We start from the raw sequence: 7,828 nt of genomic DNA on the forward strand, positions 1-7,828 counted from the left end.
GGGGGGAGGGTGGGGGTGTGGGGGGACTTCCCACACACCTGCCCTGAGACAGTGGGGGGGGTTGGGGACCCCTCCAGCCCCCCTATGGCATGCAGCCCCTGCTGCCAGCAGCAGCAGTGGATGGGGGTGCTTGGGGCACTTGTACCCAGCACAGGTGCTGGTGCCCGGTGGCGCATGGCTCCAGCCAGCACTGCATGTAAGGACAAGGAGCACAGCCTGCTCAATCTGCCTTTATCACAGGGGCTCTGCGCAGCATGCCTTCAGCTCCCACACTCGTGCAGCACCAGGGGAAGCCCTGCACTAAAGCCAGCTGCCTTCTCTGCCCCCTGCCACACAGGTACCAGGATTCCACTGGGAGTGGAGGGACTCCTGCTCCCGGCTTCCCTGTGGAGTCCCAGGACCTGCACGGCAAGGAGTGGTGAAGGCAGTAGGCTCCAGCACAGGGCTTCCCCTGGTGCCGTGCACGTGAGAACTTCAAGCATGCTACATGGAGCCCCTGCAATAGAGGTGGGCCAGGCAGGCTGTGCCCCCTGCCTTCATGTGCAGCACTAGCAGGAGTCACACAGCAACAAAGACCAGCGCTTGTGCCGGGCATGAGTGCCCCTGCCTGCTGCTATTGCCAGCAGCAGGGGCTGCACACTATGTGGGGGAGTGTGTGGGAGGCCCAGGGTGCAATTCATTGGTGGGTGCCTGCAAGCCAAATGAAAGTAGTACCTGGTGGGCCATATTTTGCCCACCCCGATCTAGTGGATACAGAGGTGTAATTCGTAGTAATGTCAACCCCTATACACAGTTTTAAAAATTTCATCCTCTGTCTGTATTGTTCTTATATTTTCTGTATGCTTAGGTTAGCTCATCCAATGAGCTCAGATAACATGTATGTAAATTAAATGGATTTAATACTCACTTGAGAATGAGAGTCATTGTCTCCTTCCTGTCTTTCCCATGGAATGGTAATGAACCGGTCAGCATCTCAAATGGAAGAAATGATTAAAGATATATGCAGACAGCTGTATATTTAAAATATCATTATGTGGATAGCTCAGTATCCATCATTTCACCTTGATCCTAATGGCTTTGGAAAACTTTGGCATGTTTACCCTTCAATTATTCATCCAATGTGCTTAGCTTGATGTTTATTTATCCACTGTGGTTTATTGATATTTTCCTTTATGCCCTTGTTCAACAACTGGGTCAAAGGTGTTTTTAATGAGAATTAGGCCAAAGGTAACAGAGTTGACCTTATCGGAATATGTATCACTGATTTCATCAAAAGGAACCTGTGGCTTTCTCCAATAAATCAACAGGTTCCAAACTATCTTGTTGTTGTCACAATCCCACAGATGATCATGGAAATCTCCAGCCACCAAGGCAAAAAACATAACTTAATGTAAGCAAGTTTAACCCTACTGAGTCTAGCGTAGTTATCTATGCTCATATCATACCTAAATGTGGCCCTTCTGGCCTAAATGACTGCCCTATGTGCTTTCCTGGATCAAATGCACAAGTTTCTGTTTAGGGCCTGAGGTTTTGTTTTTTTTTTCTGGGGGAAAAGAGAGGTTACTTCTTTCTTTGTTAAGGTGCAGTGTTCCCCCCACTCTGTTGTAATATTTATAAATGTTTTAAATGAATTTATTGTTGGTGAAATGTATCTGGAGACTACATTTCTCTATAGTGTTCAGTTAGGCTGTTTGTACTTGGTATCCTGTGGTACCACACCCCACGTACACCCAAAAGAAATGAATCTGAGAAGGTGAGTGTATGAACAAAATGGATATAATGGATAGAATGATTTATCAATGGACCTTGTAATATCTGCATTACATACACCAGATGCCTTGGGTCCCACTGCAAAGTTTCTACTATAATTACAGATTCAATCCTGATTTCTAGCAACATAAGACTCTTCCATTTCTGTGCTCACAAAGAACTGGATGATTTCTCATGATGGCTACCTGTCACTGAGAGTTTTGCTGGTGTCTTTGCTTTCCATCTTCTCTTCCATCTCCTCCCTGTGGAGTTGAATGGCTCACCCATGATGCATCAGAGTTGGCATGTTAAAGCTGCCTTGCAAAATTGTTATGAAAGTATATTAGCCCAGCATATTTGCCTATCTAAAATGGGTAATCCATGCACTAAGTAAAAGATTTAATTAACCCTAATCTTTGGCTTTGGCTTTATTCACAAAGAAAACAACAACCAGACCCAATCAGACCAACCCTTTCCACCAGTCTAGGTTATACCTGTGGTTCCTTCCTCAGAACTGTTCAGCCCCCACCACTGAATCTCTCTCACTGAAGAATCACTTCAATTCATTCAACTGTGAAGGGAAGGTGCCTCAGTGACTGGGCACTACATACTTTATCCTCTCTCATCAGGTTCAATACCTGTTAAGAGGATGAGTTGTTTCGTGCAAAGGCTGCTAGCCAATTACACCACTTTTTTGGAGCTGATGATTACAGTGATAGACATAATTATACTTCATTTCACTGTTAAAAAAATCACCTTGGGCAAGTGGAGGAGCAGAATTTTGCAAGGCTGAATTAGGAGCTGCAACTGTATTTGAAGTGGGTACAAGCGAAAGAGATCCCACATCTCTTGTGCCCTGGTTTAACAACATGAAATGCAGAATATACATACCTGCTGTGGAAACAGATTAACAAGCAGGATACACCTCACAAGATGCAAGACAGGAGGAATTGCTTCATGGACTCCAGTCAGGTCTTAGCGTGTACATACAATTAAATGTTTCTTCTCAAATACTAAGGGTATCACTAAAAAATGGCTAGTTTTACTACCAAATGTAGGTATATTTTCTCATTTAAGAGGCTTTGCCCACCCTAAAATAGCAGGTTAAAGTATTGTAACAGGGTACTGGCCCCAGACCCTGTTATGGTTTGGAGTGCTCCTCTGGGTCCAGACACAGTAGAGGACTTACTGGGAGACATGGGGCCAATAAAGTGGTGGAGAACAATGTGCTGGTGGTGCCCAGCGCAAACTTTATCAGTTAGTAAGATGTAGAAGAATCTACTATAATCAGAGCTGTTTGATGGGCCAGCAGGTCCAAGGATGGACTGTATATGAATTGATTGATTGAGGATTGATGAATGTATTAATTGAACGCTGTGCAGATTAAGAAGTTATAGAAAGAGTGATTGACAAGACACCACAAAACTTGTTACTTGATGAAATATAGATAATGTTGCTATGCTTGGAAATGGATGGACTGTAAATATGAACTAATTAATATACAGCAGCAGTAAACTAATAGACCTGGGGTGAGAACAGAGTTGAATGTAGAAAAGTTTGTTAATTGATTAATAAAGACAAATCAATTGGATGTTGATACTTAACCAGTGGCTCAGGGGAACAAGGGCTTATTATGGATAAATCCTGTGAGGACAAACAGATTGGATACTGAAGTAAAGATCTAGCAGGGATGGGAGCCCATGAGTATTGGACTATTAACAACCAGTTCTTGTGAGTAAGAGACTAGGACATCAGGATAGTAATCAGTTGACACATCATACTTACCGAAATGGCAAGGCTGGGGAAGAACATGGGCCTATGCCTGCAAAGGTGTGGTAAGGGCAGGGTATAGGGAAAGCAGGGCCCTGTGAAGACAACATCCCAATCACTAACAGTAGTTAGAAAATCACACCTCCTTGTTTTCTATTTCTTTACATTTTGAACATCAAAGCATGGCAGGCAAGCATTACTAGAGGTGACCCAAAGTGAAGGGGTAGCTGAGGAGTTACCAGCAACTATGAAACTCTCACAAGTATCTTGATAAATGAGCAGAAATTTTGAGATCTCTAAATTTTGGATTTCAGGGACTATAAGAGCAGTTAATTAGGACTTAATCATAGAAAACATAGAAAATTAGGCTTGGAAAGGACCTCAGGAGGTCATTTAGTGAGTCCAAACCCCTGCTCAAAGCAGAATCATCTTCAATGAAATCACCACAGCCAAGGCTTTGTCTAGCTGGATTTAAAAAACCCCCAAGGATGGAGATTCCACAACCTCTCTGGGTAACCTGTTCCAGTGCTTTACTACCCACCTCATGCAAAAGTATGTCCTAATATCTAACCTAAACTTCACTTGCTGCAACTTACAACCATTATTCTTTTTCCATGCTAACTTTCCTTTTTCCTTGCCCATTTTTCTCAACTGATTTCACTGTTTTCAGTTCACCTATTTGCCTTCTGTCTCTAGGTGCTTCTCAATCCCTAGGAATAGATAGGGAGAGGAATTAAGGCCTTGTCTGTACTAGAAAAGAGCACTGACTTAAGTAAATAACTTTTTAAGATAAAGCAGCGCAAACTTTAAATGCAGAAGTACTTTGTTCTAATCTTGGCTCATATCTTTGTTGTGCAAGCCAGTTTCCTGACTTGCTAACTCGATAAAAAAGGCTTACACTGGCTTAAGTGAATCTGCATTAAAGGATTGCCTTTGTTTAACTTTTAACTGTTACCCACTCTACATGCCCTAACAACCTCTGTGCTTGGCCCTGCTCGACTGATCTCAAGTCAACCCTTGATCTTGCAACCAATCTGGATAGGCTATCCTTGGTTGAACATGGGTTCCTGATACCTATTTTCACACAATGCGTAAGCACTGTAGAAATATACTTATTTAGGATAAATGAGCCTTTACTCCCTCATTCTAATTTATTGCCTGAGAAAAAAATTGTTCAACATTTGTGGAGGCCTCTCCTAGCAGGCTTCTTTGCATATGAGTGTGGGAGCCATAAAATACCTGGCTGACATGCTGATTGTTTCTTGTATTAGACAAGAACCTTTAATCCAGGAAAGGCTTATATGATGTATGTTTGGGCCCCTACAGTTACTTACAAGTCTCCAAAAATCCTTTTTTTTTCATATCCAAAACAATCTTAAAAATTATTCACATTAATGCCCTGCAAACTTTGGCAGGTCCTGGATAAGCCATCCCCAGCTACCTAGAGGTGCTGTGGAGTTACTTCAAGTATCCCATATTTTTATGCTGGTCCCATCCACTGCACATGAGCACACATGCTAAAAGCTCTCTCAAAAAGAGTGGCACCATGATGGAATTAATCTAGGAGGAAACTAGGAGAAGCAAGGTCAGGTTCCTCGGATGAGTGGACTGAAGACCTGAGCACCTAAACCAGTGGTTTTCAACATTTTTAGATTTGAGGCACTCCTCATTAGACTCAAGACACCCCTTGGAAAATGCCGGTTCTTAGTTTTCACTCATTTTTTGATTATGGAAAAATAAAAGAACAGTTTCTATTGCAAAGAACTCATACCACAAGTCAGAATTTTTGGATTCCTATTTGAAATGTCTGGGTTTGCACACCAAACATTGCTAACATTGCACCTAATCATGTTGCACACCTAACATTGCTAACTGAAACCTGGTGGGACCCTACCCACGATTGGGCAGTAAGCATTGAGGGCTATAGGCTGTAAAGATGTGATAGAGTAGGGAAAAAAGGGGGTGTTGCTGTCTATGTTAAGGAGCAATATACATCTTCCATAATCAATGGGATCAGAGGAGGGGCAAATTGAGGTACTGTTGGTCAGAATACAAGGGGGTCAAGGGGAAAGGGACTTGGTAGTGGGGTCTACTACAGGCCACCACATCAGGAGGATGAGCTGGACCTGGAATTCTCCAGACAGCTCTCAAAGGCCATACGGTCAAGGGACATGATTGTCATGGGAGACCTAAACTACCCTGACATCTGCTGGGAGGAGCAATCAGCTAGATCCAACCATTCACATAGATTCTTAACCTACATACAGGATCTTCACCTAACACTGAAGGTATACGGTCCCACTAGGGGAAATGCCTTACTGGACTTGTTGGTGGCTACAGGGGATGGCTTGGTGGGGGATCTAAAGACATGAGGTAACCTAGGGGACAGTGACCATCACTTGATTGAATTCACTATCAGGCATAGGTGGGAAAGATAACCAGTAGGGCAGAAGTGCTAGACTTCAGAGAAGCTAACTTCAGTATGCTCAAAAGATTACTTAGTGAGGCACTGAAGAACAGGAGCATTGATAAGTTGGGAGTCCAGGAAGAGTGGTTGTTCCTAAAGGGAGTGATCCTATGGGCACAGAAGGAGACAATCCCATTGCATACGAAAGGGAGCAAAGGGGCCAAGAAACCCTCTTGGCTGAACAGGGAAATCCAGGAAAGCCTAGGGGCAAAAGAAGAGGCATATAGGCTGTGGAAGCGGGGGGTAGCTACCAAGGCTACTTGACCCACACTTGCAGGGAGGCAGTTAGAAAGGCCAAAGCAGAAATGCAACTTAGGCTGGCAACAAAAATAAAGACAACAAAAAGTCCTCCTTCAGGTAAGTAGGGAGTAAAAAGAAGGCACAGAGTAGCATAGGACCCCTACAGGACTAACTAGGGCAATTAGTGACAGATAGGGGACAACCTGAGCTCTTCAGTGAGTTTTTGCTTCTGTATTCCTGAACAGATCAGGACAAATCTCCCAATTGGATCATAGACAGGCACAAAAGGGACACCAGCCTACCAACTGTTAATGCCAACTTGGTGAAGAGGCACTTGGAAGGACTGGATGTGTTTAAATCAGCAGGCCCAGATGATCTTCATCCAAAGGTGCTAAAAGAATTGGCCAGTGTCATAGCAGAGCCACTGGTACAGCCTTTGAGCACTCATGGTGCTCAGGTCAGGTCCCAGAGGGCTGGAAAGGACCAATGTGGTCCTTATTTTCAAGAAGGGGAGGAAGCAGGATCTGAGAAACTATAGACCGGTTAGTCTCACCTCTATCCTTCGGAAAACCTTTGAAAAAATTAAGGATCACATTTGCGGGAGTCCAGCAGGAAAAATATGCTGAAGGGTAGATTCATAGCAGGTAGATCCTGCCTGACTAACCTTGTTTCTTTTTCTGACCAGGTCACAAATTGCTTAGATGCAGGAGTCAAGGTAGGTGTCATTTACTCGGATTTTAAGAAGGCCTTTGATATGGTATCTGATCCTATTCTCATAAAAAAACTGAGCAGCTGTGATGTAGATGGTTACACAGTCAGGTGGGTGGCAAATTGGCTTAGGGGTCGCACCCAGACAGTGGTGATGAATGGATTGGTATCAACCTGGAAACATGTGGGCAGTGGAGTCCCACAAGACTCAGTCCTTGGACCTGTCCTGTCCAGTGTCTTCATCAGTGACTTGTATGAGGACATAGAAAGTACTCTATCCAAATTCACAGACGATACCAAATTATGGGGTAAAGTTAACACACTGAAGGGCAGGGAATGAATCCAGGCAAATCTGGACAGGCTGGAAAAAGTGGGCAGAACAGAATAGGATGCAGTTCAAGAAAGACAAGTGCAAAGTGCTGCAACTAGGGAGAAGGAATCACCAGCACCCTTACAAGGTGTGGGATGACTTTCTCAGCAGCACAGCAGTGGAAAGGGATCCCAGAGTCATTGTTGACACCAAGATGAACATGAGTCGTAAATGTGATGAAGTGATCAACAAGGCTAACTGCACTTTATCATACGTTAGCCAGTGCATGACGAACAGGTCCAGGGAGGTGATACTTTCCCTCTACGCAGCTTTGGTCAGGCCACAGTTGGAGTACTGCATGCAGTTTTGGGCGCCACACTTCAAGAGAGATGTGGACAACCTCAAGATGGTTCAGAGGAGGGCCACTCATATGGTTAGGGGCCTGCAGGCAAAGTCCTATGAGGAAAGATTGAGGGACCTGGATCTCTTCAGCCTCCACAAGAAAAGGCTGAGAGGTGAACTTGTGGCTGCCTACAAATTCATCGGGGGGTGGGGGGGAGCCAAAATAACTGTCCACCCCTGGC

Source organism: Gavialis gangeticus, unplaced genomic scaffold (genome assembly GCF_001723915.1).
Source record: "Gavialis gangeticus isolate Ggan-Ray unplaced genomic scaffold, GavGan_comp1, whole genome shotgun sequence".
NCBI lineage: Eukaryota > Metazoa > Chordata > Crocodylia > Gavialidae > Gavialis > Gavialis gangeticus.